Genomic DNA, 17,500 nt, shown 5'->3' on the forward strand with positions numbered 1-17,500 from the left:
TTCCCTTCCTGTAAACGGAAGTATTAAAATTATCATATTGTCGTAAGACTAAAACATCTAAGAATGGTAGTTTATTATCACTTTCGCACTCCATAGTAAATTTTATATTTGGGTGTGCCGTATCAATGAAATGAAGAAAACCTTTCAGCATCGTACTTGGATTTAAAAAAGCGCGAAGGTATCGTCAACGTACCTTTTGTAGAATAGCGGATGGTAACTCAAAGGACAGGTGTCTAAAAAATGCTCCTCCAGGGAGCACATAAAAATGCCTGCAAACATATGGGCCCTAATGGAGAACCCATAGCCATACCATCGATTTGAGTGTAACAATATTATTAAAAATGAAGGCAGTGTCCTGCACTGCCAGTTGCAATAGTTTCTTAAAATCAGATTTATTAAAATTATAAAAAAGGGAAGGGAGTCAGTTTCAGGAAAGAGTTTATTAATAATAATTTCAATAGTCTCATTCACAGGTACATTGGTAAACAGAGACTCAACGTCATAACTGACCATAAAGAGGTCTGAGTCCTGGCTAAGTATGGCTTCTTTGAAGTTTAAGGAATTTTGATGTTATATTCATTTTCTGTCAGTGGGGAAAGCAAGGGAACAAGGAACTTAGATAACCTGTAATTCGGGGTTATCATATGACGCTAGTATAGGTCTGATGGGAAGGCCTTCTTTGTGTGTTTTAGGAAGTCCATACATATGCCATAAGGTAGAACCGGTACTATAGAGAGAATGGTACTTTTTTTTCTTCAGATATAATATTTTTATCTTTAAGACACTTTAAAAATCTATTGATCCGATCTTCAATTCTAAAAAAAATGGGTTGCAAAGTCTGGCTTACCTAGGAGTTTGAATTTCGCGTTGTCATTTAGAATGCTTTCAACCTTATTAACATAATCAGATTTATTCATTAACACAACACCCAACCTTGCCTTTATCTGGGCGAGTGATAACTATGGTTGTCATTCTTGGCTAGTTTCTTAAGTATGTACAAGTCTTTTCTGGAGAAAAAAGGAGTCCAATGGGTTGTAAGTTTTGTAAAGGTATTTTGCGCTAGAACCTGTAATTTTGTACGTAATCTCCTGAAATGTCGAAATTAATGTTTAGATTGATCAACCTGGAAAAAAAAAGCGTTTCTAGTGAGTACTATAAAACTGGTTGTAACTGGGTTTGTAACAGGGCAAACCGAAATCCAAACCGAAAGACAACAGGAATTCTTCCCTCTTTGTTAGATTATAACTAGAGAAGTTGAACACAGTTTTCTTGTTAGAGTTGAAAATAGGGATATTGATACCAAGTTTAGACAGTTTCCTCTCGTGAACCAACCGGACATTTGAAACAAAACATTCCATATTTTTATTGAGCAAATATTTAAAATAAAACAATCGACAAATGACAAATTATGAATAACGTCTTCTGTAATGTCTCAGCTTGAGTTGTCAGCTATTAATGCCTCTATTCTTAAGATTAATTTCCATTTGTAATAGTTTTTTTAGTTGCTTCTTCCATAAAAGTGTGTTTGATACAGTGATACTTATACAATTTAAATTTTACAAAATTAGGTACAATCTGGGTTGAGGCTTACAATACTGTAAGAATTCAAGATCACATTCGCCTTCCTCAGTTTCTTAAGGGTCTTTTCCAAAGATCGGCAGGAATTCTTGAAGGCAGCTCCATATTTGCTGTAAATGAAGGCGTGGATATTTGATATCCTCGTAGGCGAATCCTTGTAATAAAAAGAAGAACAAACAAAAATCGTGAATACATCGTCGTAAAGGTCTGGACAGCATCCGGAGAGCGATTCCAACATATGGCGTTCCGAAGTATGGCGGTTACTAGTAACTCGAAAAATAGAAGACTTGTAGGAGGAAGTACATCTCAGGTGGTCCTTAAAATACTTTTATTACAACGTTTCAAAACACAAAGGTTTCATTTTCAAGCTGTAAAGACATAAAACAATAAAATTAATATTAAAAGCGCTAAATTACAAATAAAAGGCATAATACATTATACAAGACAAGATAAAAAAAAAAATAAAAACTAGTTAGCAGAAACCAACCATCAAGAGAGAAAGGGAGGACAGAAGTCAGAAGGAACAAACCAGAAATGACCGGCAAAACAGCTCACGTTAGGTAAAGAGTTGTCGAGGAAGACTGCGTGTTCAATGAGGCAACAAGCTGTTTAATAAACAAGGATTCCAGAATTGTCAGTAGTTTGCCATTCGGTGCCCGTCCCAATATTTCAAAATCTTTGAATGGCAAACTACTGACAATTCTGGAATCCTTGTTTATTAAACAGCTTGTTCCTCAATTGAACACGCAGTCTTCCTCGACAACTCTTTACCTAACGTGAGCTGTTGCCGGTCATTTCTGGTTTGTTCCTTCTGACTTCTGTCCTCCCATTTCTCTCTTGATGGTTGGTTCTGCTAACTAGTTTTTTATATCTTGTCTTGTATAATGTATTATGCCTTTTATTTGTAATTTAGCGCTTTTTCTTTAATATTAATTTTATTGTTTTTGTAGTCTTTACAGCTTGAAAATGAAAACCTTTGTGTTTTGAAACGTTGTAATAGTATTTTAAGGACCACCTGAGATGTACTTCCTCCTACAAGTCTTCTATTTTTCGAGTTACTAGTAACCGCATACTTCGGAACGCTATATATATATAATATATATATATATATATATATATATATTATATATATAATATATATATATATATAAAGGTTTTTGCCACGAAGGAAAAAATGAAAAAGCGAGATAGCCGAGTACTTTCGGTCTTGTAAAGGGTCGGAACAATACCGAAAGTACTTGGCTATCTCGCTTTTTCATTTTTTCCTTCGTGGCAAAAAACCTTTATTTATACATAGCTTCACGTTTCATATACTTCGTGATCAAGTTATTCATTATATTATATATATATACAGATAATACTTTTTTTTGTCTATGTGGTGTGTGTGTATTCCCTGCATTATTTTTAGTCAGTGTGTTCCAGGCTGTATACTAACTAACTTTTGTAGACACTGAATATCTAGTAGTCAAATCACTATATATATATATATATACGTATATATATATATATATCGTATATATATATATATATATATGTATATATATATATATATAGTATATATAGATATATATATATATATATATAGATATAATATAAGTTATTAAAATACATACAGTGAGACTACATAGATATTCAGTGTCTACAAAAGTATTACAGTGAACGTGGTGAGGTTGCAAAGTAAGTATAATGCAGTCCGACCGCACTGATAGTCATTGCAAGGTGTGACTTAAAAACACACCAAAGTGACCTTTTATGTTATTGTATAATATAATATAATATAATCCCGAAATCGCCTGTGATCGGTGCTGCCATCTGAACTCGACGAGACGAACTATTCCATTCTCCTCTTATTTACCTTCGGCCGTGAATGACTGAGCTTCTGCTGCTGCCTCCCTCCTCACACGTTTCTTCCATTACCGCTTCTGAATATATATATATTTCGGGCGGAGTCACTGCCAGGCATTTGCTCTCACATGTTAATTAAATGTGCTAACGAAAGGAAGGCTCCTCCTCCACTACTCCCTTCAGGCAGAAGCAGAACATTTAGCTTTCACGGCGGGATTTCTCGGTTGTGGAGATTTCCTGTGGTTTTTTTGGGGGGGTATCTCCTTTTTTTTTTCATTTTTTGTACGGGGTTGGGTTAGGTTGAGTATTTCCGTCTGGTTTGGTTTTACTCTCTTGGTGGGACTGTTTTTTCTTTTTTTTGGGGGGGGGGGGTGGCGGCGGAATGGGAGGGCGATAAATCTCAAAATTTGTTACACATTTCAATAGCATTTTCATTAGTCTTATGTATCTTATTTTTAATATGTATCGTTTAACTTCAGTTGTGCCCTCTGTGTAGATTATTTTCTTATATTTATACCTCACCCAAGTTTTTTTTCTCGATCATTTTTTACTGAAGCAATTGAACGAAGGAGACCTTGAAGATTCCTTTCTTTATAAAGTGTTATATTATCAATATATTTTTTTTTCCTATTATTTTGCGAATTAACTTCATGATATTACTAAACCGTCTCGTTTTTTTGATATACCTATTTAACTTCGCTGTTTTAATGCATATTTGCCAAAGCTTCATTATCACAGATTTCGTTTCTGTGGTAAACATTAAGTTGGTAACGTTCATAAAAAGGCAGACATTCGGATAGAAACAGTCAAACCTAGGAGAGAGAGAGAGAGAGAGAGAGAGAGAGAGAGAGAGAGAGAGAGAGAGAGAGAGAGAGAGAGAGAGAGAGAGAGAGGTGTTCCAAAAAATAATTTTAGTTGAATATATTTTACATTACATTTCAATACCCTGTGTTAAGCTAGAGTAATCTCACATCCCTGAATGGATTTCATAGATTTTATCCTGAAACTAGACGAGGGTACAACTGTTAAACCGTGATACGGAAGAACTAAACCTAAGCCGCAGAACTCAACAACGTAAAGGAAAAATTAAACCACTTTCTCTAAAACTAGACGACGGGACAACGGAGGTAAACCACGAACTAACTAACTAAACCGAGTCAACATAGAACTAAACCGAACCACTATAGAACTAAACCACTGAGCAGAAGACATAACCCACTAGACACCGGAACTAAACAAGAGAAAGTCAGAGATAAACAAATCAACTCCCCTGTTACCCGATGGGACAGGCCACCACATGGCCAGGTTGTTTACTTAGTGGGTACCGGGTTGGCGCTATCCTCTTTAAAAGGACCGGATCCTACCTACCTACCTACCTACCTACCTACGTGGCGCTCTGAGGGAAGTGAGGGGGAGAGGATGGGGAGGGGAGGGGGAGGAGGTCCTCGTTGTTGTTGCTGTTGCTAGGTAATGAAAGATAAATAAATGAATGAGGCATGCATGACCTTGCGTGTGAATAAACATAGGCGGGAGATAGATTGAAACGATGTGCTATGTTTTACGACTTGGAGGTGGAAGTGTTCCTTCTCTCTCTCTCTCTCTCTCTCTCTCTCTCTCTCTCTCTCACACACACACACACACACACACACACACTTGTTGCACAAAGACAGCTACAAACAGCCGAGCAGGACGTTACCTCTTTCTCTCCACTTTTTTATCTCTCTCTCTCTCTCTCTCTCTCTCTCTCTCTCTCTATGTTCTTTTCCTCAGGCTATTTGAAGATAGTTCATAGCTCTCTCTCTCTCTCTCTCTCTCTCTCTCTCTCTCTCTCTCTCTCTCTCTCTGTTGTTGCAATCAAGTAGCGAAGATTGTTTAAAGTTCTCTCTCTCTCTCTCATGCACACACACACAGTTGTTACACTAAAGTAGTGAAGATTGTTCATAGTCCTCTCTCTCTCTCTCTCTCTCTCTCTCTCTCTCTCTCTCTCTCTCTCTCTCTCTCAGTTGTTACACTAAAGTACTGAAGATTTTTCAAAGTTCTCACACACACACATACACACACACACACACACACACACACACAACTCAGTTGTTGCACTAAAGATCTCTCTCTCTCTCTCTCTCTCTCTCTCTCTCTCTGTCATATAGAGACAGTTTATCTTTAGTCCAAAAGATTGTGTTTACCTCAAGTTAAAATCTTATAGTACACAAACATCACTTTAGACTCCCAAACAACATAATCGTTACTTTCCACAGACAGAACTGGCCGGATCTGGGTCCGTTTCAAAGGCCGGGAAATGTATTTAGTTGTCATGATAAATCGTCATTGTATATTTTAATAGGACATGGTTCGTATCCGACGGTGAGCAGTGCGTCTCCGAGATGAATTAATAGCCCTTCTCTCTCTCTCTCTCTCTCTCTCTCTCTCTCTCTCTCTCTCTCTCTCTCTCTCTCTCTCAAAACTGCGTCTTTTTCCTTTGAGCAACGTAAATATCGTATTAGACATAATCATCAAACCAATGTTATTCAAATTAACTCGGCCATTTGCAAGCAATTTCTCTCTCTCTCTCTCTCTCTCTCTCTCTCTCTCTCTCTCTCTCTCTCTCTCTCTCTCTCATGCGCCTGCAGTCGAAAACCAGCATTGGGGGAAATTACCCAGAATGCATCTGTTAATAACCCAACTTTGAACTGGGCGAAGTTCAGCTCCATCTCCTGAAGGACTAATTTGCGGGTCCTTTCGAAAGTTCGGATCCCGTCGAGCAGGAAGGTTAGCTGAGTCAGTCCCTTGGGGTCGCGGGTCACGTCCTCTCTTAATCCTTCTTGCTTAGACCTCCTGTAATATACCAAAGGGTCCTTCTTTTGGTAGTTTAGGAGGTAGGGGTTTGGGTATACCAGAGGGTCCTTCTTTAGGCAGTTTAGGAGGTAGGGGTTTGGGTATATCAGAGGGTCCTTCTTCAGGCAGTTTAGGAGGTGGGGCTTTGGGTGTACCGAGGGTCCTTCTTCGGGCAGTTTAGGAGGTGGGGCTTTGGGTATACCAGAGGATATTCCTCAGGCAGTTTCGGAGGTAGGGCTTTGGAGTAATCGCTTACAATGTGGCTGTTGGGGCGCACTGTAGGCTTTGCCCTTTACTATAGTAGAAGCAGAGGTTCCTTCGTTAAGCAGTGTAGTTTGAAGGGTGTTTGGGTAATCGCTTATAGTGTGGCTTGTGTGGTACACTGTAAACTTTGCTCCTCTGCAATATACTAGGCATCCCTTCGCCAGAAGCATTGTATGAGGGAGGGGTTGGGGAAATCGCTTACAATCTGGCTTTGTGTGGCACACTGTAGACGGTCCTACGTGTTCTTTGTTTGGGAAAGACTTATGAGTGTAGTAATGAGGGTGAGCTGTCTATTTAGATAATAATAATAATAATAATATTAATAATAATAATAATAATAATAATAATAAATAATAATAGTAATAATAAAATAATAATAATAATCAATAATAATAATAATAATAAATAATGCTAAGCAATTCACAATTTATAGAAAAACATTGTGTAAGATAGAAAGCCACAATTATATATAGTAAACTATATTACTGTGTAAAATATAAAAACTTTTATATTTTGCATAGTAATGTACGTAGTTTACTTTATAATTGTGGATATATATATATATAATATATATATATATATATATATATATCTATATATATATATATATATGTATAACTGTTTAGCTTGAGTTTATAGGAAATAAAGCAAGTTTTACACTCACTTTTATAGTGTCATTATACATTAGCCATTATTTTACCTTTATTCATCATTGCTAGAATTAATTTTACATTATTATCATTATATATTTTATCTTTATTCATCAGTATTAGACGAAACCTCTACAATAAACCATTATCATTATACAAACTTTATCCACCACTTATACTGAAACTTCCAATTTCGTGCCTTTCATTATACAAATATGTACTAAACCATTGTCATCATTATATTATGCCTTTAACCTCAGGAGAGAATTAACAAGCTAATGCCAAAAAATCATAAAAAAAAAGATTGAGAGATTTGCAGATTTGGAATGTGATGGTGAGTCAATATCTTTTTGAATTACTCGTGCAATATTGCAAACAGATTTTCCTCCTGCAATATATTACTCTGATGTAAATAACCCGCCAATGGAGAATGTTTGTCCCGGGTAAACTCAGTCGTTGAGGGTTTAAGTGCTTTATTTTTTTTTCTAATTTGAGCATTGGTTATTTTTTTTTCTTTCAGGTTTGATAAACCAGTAAGGCAGAGGATTTTGTTACAGCATGATTTTCTCTTTTAGGTTTGATAAACAAATAATGCGGAGTGTTTTAAGATAGAATTTGATTTTGTTGGAGTATTGGTTAGTTTGTTCTCTCTCTCTCTCTCTCTCTCTCTCTCTCTCTCTCTCTCTCTCTCTCTCTCTCTCTCTCTCTCTCAATTACCCAGATGTTGTAATGCCAGATGTAATACACAATCAATCACTCAATCTCTCTCTCACGTTGACGAAACCGATAGTAACCTCTCCACGTATGCAGTAAGTTCGTAGAGAGAGAGAGAGAGAGAGAGAGAGAGAGAGAGAGAGAGAGAGAGAATATAATTTTATATAATAATAATCTTGCTCCAGTGATACAAATGGAAACCTCTCTTATGAATTCAGTAGGTTCGTAGAGAGAGAGAGAGAGAGAGAGAGAGAGAGAGAGAGAGAGAGAGAGAGAGAGAGAGAGAGAGAATACTATTTTATATAACAATAATTTAACGCCAATGAACCAAATTGAACCTCTCCTATGAATGCAGTAAATTCAGAGAGAGAGAGAGAGAGAGAGAGAGAGAAAATACATGTTTATATAATAATTTTACGCCAATGATACGAATGGAAACGTCTCCTATGAATGTAGTAACTTCGGAGAGAGAGAGAGAGAGAGAGAGAGAGGTAAGCCGCTTATAAACCACCAGGTACTGTTAACAACCTTTACCTTTGGATTAGCAAGGATTTGCGCAACGTTCAAGAGGCATGTCTGGGAGTTTAATTAAATTAGGGTCGAGAATTCACCACAAGGGAAACAGGTCTAAAGTTTTCGTTAACCAGGAAACGTAAATAAACCTTTGTAATGCCGGTCTGCTGAGGAATATATTTCTTTATTATTATTTTTGCTTGTGATTGATGTTCTATTGTTGTGTCATTGGAGAGATATATTATTTAAAGGCTTGTAAAATTATATCTGAAGGAATCATTTTAGTGGTGATTTTACCATTAAGATGAAAATTATTGTTTTTCGAGATCTTTTCCATTATTATTCAACATTTATACATCATGCGGTCTATTCCCCGTTAAAACATATTTGACATTGCATAAATTACACACACACACACACACACACACACACACACACACACATATATATATAATATATATATATATATATATATATCAATAATATATATATATATATAATGTGTATATATATATACGTGTATATATATATATATATATATATATATATATATAAATTCATATTCCTTTACATAGTAAGTACTTAATTACATTCTCAAAAGTTTAAAAAGTATTCTAAACTCCTTTACAGTGTACATACTTAATTACATTCTCAGAAGTTTTAGAAGTATCCTAAACTCCTTTCTGTCCGTCGTATTATTTTTACCCTTTCCGGTGGTGGTGATGGTGGTGGTGTCGATGTTGGAGCAAGGTGGAAGCCTTTGGTGAAAACCGCAGTTGTTGGAGCAACGGGATCTGTCGTCTTGCTCCAAGTTGGCTACTGTCACGACCCCAAGGAGCAGAAATCGGCACCACACAGGACCCATTAGACTACGACTCAGCAGACAGAACCAAGCAGATGAGGAGCGAGAAGACAGAACCAAGAAGACCTCAAGCCAGCAGATAGAACCTAACAGACCACAAGCCATCTCTCAACAGGACCCAGCTGACCTCAATCCAGTAGACAGAACCCAGCAGACTACAAGCCAGCAGACGAGGACCCAAGAGAGACAAGCCATCAGACAGAACCCAGAATACCACAACCCAGCAGATAGAACCCAGAAAAAAAGGACCCATGAGCTCACTAGCCAGAAGAAATAGCAAAGCTAGTAGACGACAACCCAACAAACGGAATTCAGCAGACCACAAGCCGCCAGCCAGGAAACAGAGCCCAGCAAACCACAAGCCAGCAGACACTCTTACCACGACTGATACTGCAAGAAAACACGCGGCTTTGCATATGAATCGAGTTCCTTCCTAATGAAAATAACGCTTAATCGAATTTCCGGTGAAAACAAAAGGCTCGGCTGTGCTGTGTGGGGGAATCTGAAATGCAGATGAGGGCGAATCCCTCCTCCTCCTCCTCCTCCTCCTCCTCCTCCTCCTCCTCTTCCGAGCGCGTGTGTGTGTGTGTTGGGGACATTCTCTCTCTCTCTCTCTCTCTCTCTCTCTCTCTCTCTCTCTCTCTCTCTCTACGTTTCCATTTTTGTAAATGTGACATTTCTGTAACTTGAATTCGAGATCATTTTCAACAGTCTAATCTCCTCTTGAGTGAAACTCATTCTCTCTCTCTCTCTCTCTCTCTCTCTCTCTCTCTCTCTCTCTCTCTCTCTCTCTCTCTCTCCTTTTTCATTTTTGTAAATGTGACATCTCTCTAACTAAAATTCGAATTCATTTTCAACAGTCTAATCTCCTCTTGAGTGAAATTTTATCTCTCTCCTCATAGTGATGAATGCGCAGGGTTTAGTTACGAGTAACTCAAAAAGAAAAATAGAGTACTTAGAAGAACTAACCCAAATTGAAAAGAAAATAGATATAATGAATATAAGTAATGAAACCTGGTATTCCCAAGAGACTGGGAATGACAATCAATAAAATGGTTCCAACTTATAGATCAGATAGAAAAAAATAGGAATCAAGGGGGAACCGCAATATATGGGAAAGACAAAAAACAAGGAAAAATATATGAGAAATATAGTAACTCAGAATGTGAACTAATAGCGGTAGAATTTGACTCTGAAAAATTAATGAACATAGTAATATATACACCCCCTAATACTAAAGAGTTTGACATAATAATAGAAAAATTGGATGATATATGTAGAAATCACAAGGACTGGACTATTCTCCTATCTGGAGACTTCAACTTTCCTTTCATAGACTGGAAAGAACGAATAGGAGATTGTGGTTGCATTTATACATATAAAAAAGAGAGTAATAGTAGTGCAGAAGATAAGAGGCAATTCGAAAAGCTATTAGATATGCTACTAGAATACAACATTCAACAAATAAATCACCAGCCAACAAGAAAGGAAAATACTTCAGACCTAGTATTTGTGAACGAGGTGAATTATGTTAAAGAAATGATAGTTTATAATGCGAGTATTTCAGACCATCATGTCATAGAATTAACAGTCCATTCCAAAGCAAGTGAAAACAGAGATAAGCAAGAAATGAAAAAGTGGGAAGGATATGGAAAATATAACTTCTGTAGTAAAAATATAAAATGGTCAGAAATAAATGAGGAATTAAACAAAGATTGGGATAACATTTTCGTAAGTGATCATATAAGGGTAAATATGGAGATATTATATAAAATATTAGAGAAAATAGCGGATAAATATATACCAAAGAAGAAAAGTAAACATCAGTCATGCATACCAAGAGACAGAAGGATCTTGTTCCAGAGAATCAGAAAGTGGAAAAAAGGTCTTGCAAAAGAAAAAAATGCATGGAAAGTTATAGAACTAAAAAGTAAGATAGAAAATGCAGAACAAAAGATTATAAAATCAAAAGAAAATGAAAAACGGGACTTGGAAGAAAAAACCCTAGTAAATATCAAGCAAAACCCCAAACTATTATACTCGTATGCAAAAAAGATGAATAAAAGAAGAATAGAAATAGGCCCTCTAAGAATTGAAGGGAGATTAACGAATGAAAAAAAGGAAATATGCAACATATTGGCAGAACGATATAAGAGAGAATTCACCCCTAGAATTGATAATGAAGATTATGATATAGAAGTAAGGGACGGAAATAGTGAATATTTAGCAGACATAGATATTAATGAAGCCAACATTGTGCAGGCTATTAATGAAATTAAAAATGGAGCTGCTGCAGGGCCTGATGGTGTTCCTGCTATTTTGTTAAAGAAAGTAGTTCATTCTATCGCAAAGCCACTTGCAATATTATTAAGACAGTGTAGATACAGGCAAGATTTATGATGAGCACAAATTAGCATATATTACCCCTACTTTCAAAAGTGGATCAAGACTAAAGGCAAGTAATTATAGGCCTGTGAGTCTAACATCACATATTATGAAAGTGTATGAAAGGGTAATGAAGAAAAATATTATGAAACATTTAATAAAAAATAATCTGTTTAATATAGGACAACATGGTTTCGTACCCGGAAAAAGTACACAAACCCAACTGTTAGTCCACCGTGAGAACATACAAAAATATGGAAACCGGAAATGAAACAGATGTGGTTTATCTAGACTTTGCAAAAGCTTTTGACAAGGTAGACCATAATATATTAGCGAAGAAAATTAGTAAACATAATATAGTGGAAAAAGTAGGGAGATGGTTAAAAGAATTTTTCACAACAGAAAACAGATAGTTATTGCAAACGATGAGAAATCGGATGAAGCTAAGGTAATATCCGGTGTGCCACAAGGTACGGTGTTAGCTGCATTACTTTTTGTTATTATGATTGCAGACATAGACAGTAATGTTAAGGACTCGGTAGTGAGTAGTTTCGCCGATGGCACAAGAATAAGTAGAGAAATTACTTGTGATGAAGATAGGAACGCGCTACAAAGAGACCTTAACAAAGTATATGATAGGGTAGAGGTAAATAGGATGGTATTTATGCATATAGGGGACCTAATAATAAGACAATCACAAATAAGGAAGCAGTTAAAGAACATGTTATGCAATGATCAAATAGCAATTCGATTGGCAAAATGTAAAGCAAAAATGGGAATGTTGTTAAGGCACTTCAAAACAAGAAAAGCTGAACACATGATTATGCTTATAAAACATATGTTCGTAGTCCACTTGAATATTGCAATATGATATGGTACCCACACTATCAAAAGGATATTGCACAAATAGAGCGTGTACAAAGGTCCTTTACAGCTAGAATAGAAGAAGTTAAGGACCTTGACTACTGGGAAAGACTACAATCCTTAACATTATATAGGCTAGAAAGGAGAAGAGAACGCTTCATGATAATTCAGGCATGGAAACAGATAGAAGGAATAGCCGAAAACATCATGGAGCTAAAAATATCAGAAAGAGCAAGCAGAGGTAGATTAATAGTGCCCAAAACTATACCAGGAAAAATAAGGAAAACACACAGGACATTAATCCACTACGCACCAGCATCGATAATGCAGCGTCTATTCAATGCGTTGCCAGCTCATCTGAGGAATATATCAGGAGTGAGCGTAGATGTGTTTAAGGATAAGCTCGACAAATATCTAAACTGCATCCCAGACTATCCAAGATTGGAAGATGCAAAATATACCGGAAGATGTACTAGCAACTCTCTGGTAGACATTAGAGGTGCCTCACACTGAGGGACCTGGGGCAACCCTAACAAGATGTAAGGTCTGTATGTAAGGCTCTCTCTCTCTCTCTCTCTCTCTCTCTCTCTCTCTCTCTCTCTCTCTCTCTCTCTCTCTCTCTCTCAGCATCTGCATGCGTAAATTATTCTGCGCGCGGGTTCATTTAATCCCTCTGTTATCGACAGATGCACGGATGTAAATGGTGAACATTATTCTTGTCAGGATTTTGTTTCTCTAATCTTTTGTTAACTTATTTTGTTCGTGAATTTTGTTTTTTTTTATGAATTTCGTAAATAGATTATTATTTTTAAATTAGATTTGGTTCAGCGATTGTTTTAGTGGAATAGTCATAACAGTTGATTACAGTAATTAATCATGATGCTCATGTATTTAATATACAATAATAATAATAATAATAATAATAATAATGAATTATTATATATATAATTCATTAATTATATTATTATTATTTGTATCATCATTGCAGCACATATCTACGAGGCAATACCCACAATCTAGATGTAATAAATATATATATATATATATATATATATATATATATATATATATATATATATAGTATATATATATATATATTAATTGACATAAAAGAAAACTGAAAAATGCAAGATAACGGCGATTTTGTATTGACCAGTAAAATGAAAAGCGTTTATGATTAAAATTCTCTCTCTCTCTCTCTCTCTCTCTCTCTCTCTCTCTCTCTCTCTCTCTCTCTCTCTCTCTCTCTCGGTATATATGACATCATAACAATACCTCACTATTTTTTTCCTAGAGGCATACATACACACACATGCACAGTTACGACCTAAGACGCTCCCCAAAGCAAATTACTTCCCCTGTTTAATTAAACGATTAAGTGACGCCAGCAAAGCTCTCCGTCTGTCGACACAGCTTGGTAACGAAGTCATCGACTTCCCAGGTAAAGCACAGGTAGATCTACCCGACCAGGTAACTGGTTTAGGTTTGGGACGTATTGTTAATCCTGCAATGCCCCGCGAATGGCGTATTCCTCTTAGTCTCTTGGGCTTTGACGATGCTATAGTATAGGTCCTGGTTATGCCAGTGTGCTTGTGTGCGTGTGTGTGTTTGCGTGTATGTGTTCCTCCCAGTCTCCTGGGCTAGATGTCTTCGGCAGTGTTCTAGTTCTTGTTTGTGTAGTGTGCTTGTGTGCGTTTGTTTGTGCACGTGTGTGTGTATGTATGTGTGTTGTATGGAAAAGATGTAAAAGTTGAGAGACTATATGATGTATGTGTAAATTTTGTTAATGCTTGTTGCACTGTTTAGTTAAAAATGTGAAATTTTGTTGAAGCGTGTTGCACTTATGTTAAAAAGATTAAAATTATCTTCAGAACTGAAAGATGTTGCTATACATAATAGCAGCTAAGAAATTATTAATATTTATATAAGTTTACAAAATATGCTGAAATGAGTTTATTGCCAGACAAAACAAAGAGCTGGATAAATTTATTTTGTATGCAGTTACAATTGTCAGTTACGAAAAATAGGAATTACTAAGCCAAGAGGGGAGAGCTAATAATTCTCTCTCTCTCTCTCTCTCTCTCTCTCTCTTCTCTCTCTCTCTCTCGTAAATACATCATCTCTCTGTGTCTTAATCTCGAGATTTTTTTAAACGGTATAATTTTCTGAAAATGAAACTCTCTCTCTCTCTCTCTCTCTTCTCTCTCTCTCTCTCTCTCTCTCTCTCATTCTTACAAATGCAACAGCTGCCTGCACCTTAATCTTCAAATGACTTTTAAGTAATATAATTTTTTGTGGGTGAAACTCTCTCTCTCTCTCTCTCTCTCTCTCTCTCTCTCTCTAAGAGACACATCCACGTCGGGGTAAAACAGTGATATGATTCTTTAGAAACGGGACAGTTTAATCCAATGAAATCTTTTGGGGTTTTTATAAATGGCTGTGGATTCTCTTTTGGGAAGGAATAAAAAATGAAAAAAATCCTTGGTGTGGTTTCCTGTCCACATAATTATTTTTATTTATTTATTTTTTATTTATTGCAAGACATCGTAAATATTTGGTTTGTCTGCGCTTGTATTTATTTATTTTTTTCTTTGTTTTCATTTTCGTTAGTGATAGGAAGACTATTCTCTCTCTCTCTCTCTCTCTCTCTCTCTCTCTCTCTCTCTCTCTCTCTCTCTCTCTGTTTTGAGGTAGCTACAAATTAAGAATTTAAAATTGTAATCAAGAAAAGTATGAATGATAGTTGAATGTCATTTTTACCTATGGAATATACTATGCTTATGTCTTTGTCAACTTATGACCTAGCATTATTATTATTATTATTATTATTATTATTATTATTATTATTATTATTATTATTATTATTATTATTATTATTATTATTATTATTATTATTGTTGTTGTTGTTGTTGTTGTTGTTGTTGTTGTTGTTGTTGTTGTTGTTGTTGTTGTGTGTTGTTTGTGTTGTTGTTGTTGTTGTTGGTGGTGGTGGTGGACCTAATCCAGATATTACTTTTTTAAACCTTCGTATATTTAATTGTTTACAAGAGTTATGTTTATATAAGATCCTACAATATATCACATATCTCCTTATCATTATTACTACTAATCATAACTTTGAGTACAGTTTTCTCAATAAGTTACCGACTTCCAAAGTTATCAAGTAATTAAGCACTCTACCAGTAGTTATTAATACGTAATCGTACACCTATCTGGTTAATGACGTTGACAGTCAATATGACTTCTATCTCAGTTATCAAACACTAATTTATTTTTATCTCATTTTCAGGTGAGTTGTGTGACTAACCAGTAATAGAAAACTTGATGTTTTTATTATATGTGAGTACCACTGGAGGCCTCGAGGTGAGTAATTGAAGTGTATATTTGTAGGGTTTTAATATAGTATATTGAGTCATTTTTAGTTGTTATTGTAGATACTATATGTTGATGGTGATATGCCGGTATGTCTTTATATGGTATTCACGCGTCAATTTAGCATAAATATATGTAATATGTATGTGTATATGTATAAGGGTATATATATATATATATATATATATATATATATATATATATATATATATATATATATATATATATATATATATATATAGACATTTGCAACATTATATATTTGTAATATACCATATATAATATATATATATATAATATATAATATTTATTAATATATAATTATTATATATATAATATGATGGTATATTACAAAATTATATGATGTTGCAACTGTCCACACAGAGACACCTGTGAGATCAAGTCGAGGACTAAAGGTGAGCATCCCATCTATGCTCAAAGGCAAGAGTAGTAGATCCTACGGGCTAACCCCAAATGGAATCAGGATTTGGGAGTAGATAATACCAGGCCAGTTCCCCTTGAGTACATGATCCTATGAGGATTTCGTAAGCAGGGGTCGTGGGAGCGAAGGTCCCTTGGTGTTATGATGTCGGTATTTTCATTGTGGTTACTTTAAAAAAAAAACAGCGTAATTTTAATAAATTTTATATTATATAAAATATAAATATGTGGGTGCGATTGTGTTTTCCGTGTGTGTTTGTTTGTGTAAATATCAACACACATTCACTAATATATAATATATATATATATATATATATATATATATTATATATATATATGTATATATATATTTATATTATATTATATATATATATATATATATATATATATATATATATATATATATATCCCTATATAAAATCACCCTCCTTTCCCTTTACCTCCGCTGGACCTTGGGACATCTGAGAGAGAGAGAGAGAGAGAGAGAGAGAGAGAGAGAGAAACGACCGTCCCGCTGAGATGAGTTTATGAGGTCGATTCGTACACGTCGACGGGTCGAATGATATGAGTGAGTACAGCAAATTTCCTTTTTCTGTGTTTTTAAGGCTCTGCTATCTCTCTCAGGGCATGAGAGGAATTATATATGTGTATATATATATTATATATACACACACACACACACACATATATATATATAATATATATATCTTATATATATATATATATATATATATATATATATATATATATATATATATAAAGGTATAAGCCACGAAGGAAAAATAAACAACGGAGTTTCTACAAGATCTTTCGACTCAACGTCCTTTACTCAGCAGTTTATCTGGTGAGTAAAGGACGTTGAGTCGAAAGATCTTGCAGAAACATCGTTGTTTATTCTTCCTTCGAGGTTCTTTATACCTTTATTTATATATATATATATATATATATATATATATATATATTATATATATGTGTGTGTGTGTGTGTGTGTGTGTGTGTGTGTATATATTAATATATATAATATATATCACTTACACATATATAATTCCTCTCATTGCCAAAGTGCTTTTAAATGAAAAATATGTTAGTCATAAGATAACATGAAAAAAAAAATAAATACAATATTTCATAAAAAAATATTATACAGGAAGAGAGGAAGTAGCCATGAAACGAACCCAAT

The sequence above is a fragment of the Macrobrachium nipponense genome, chromosome 19, assembly GCF_015104395.2.
Source record: "Macrobrachium nipponense isolate FS-2020 chromosome 19, ASM1510439v2, whole genome shotgun sequence".
NCBI lineage: Eukaryota > Metazoa > Arthropoda > Malacostraca > Decapoda > Palaemonidae > Macrobrachium > Macrobrachium nipponense.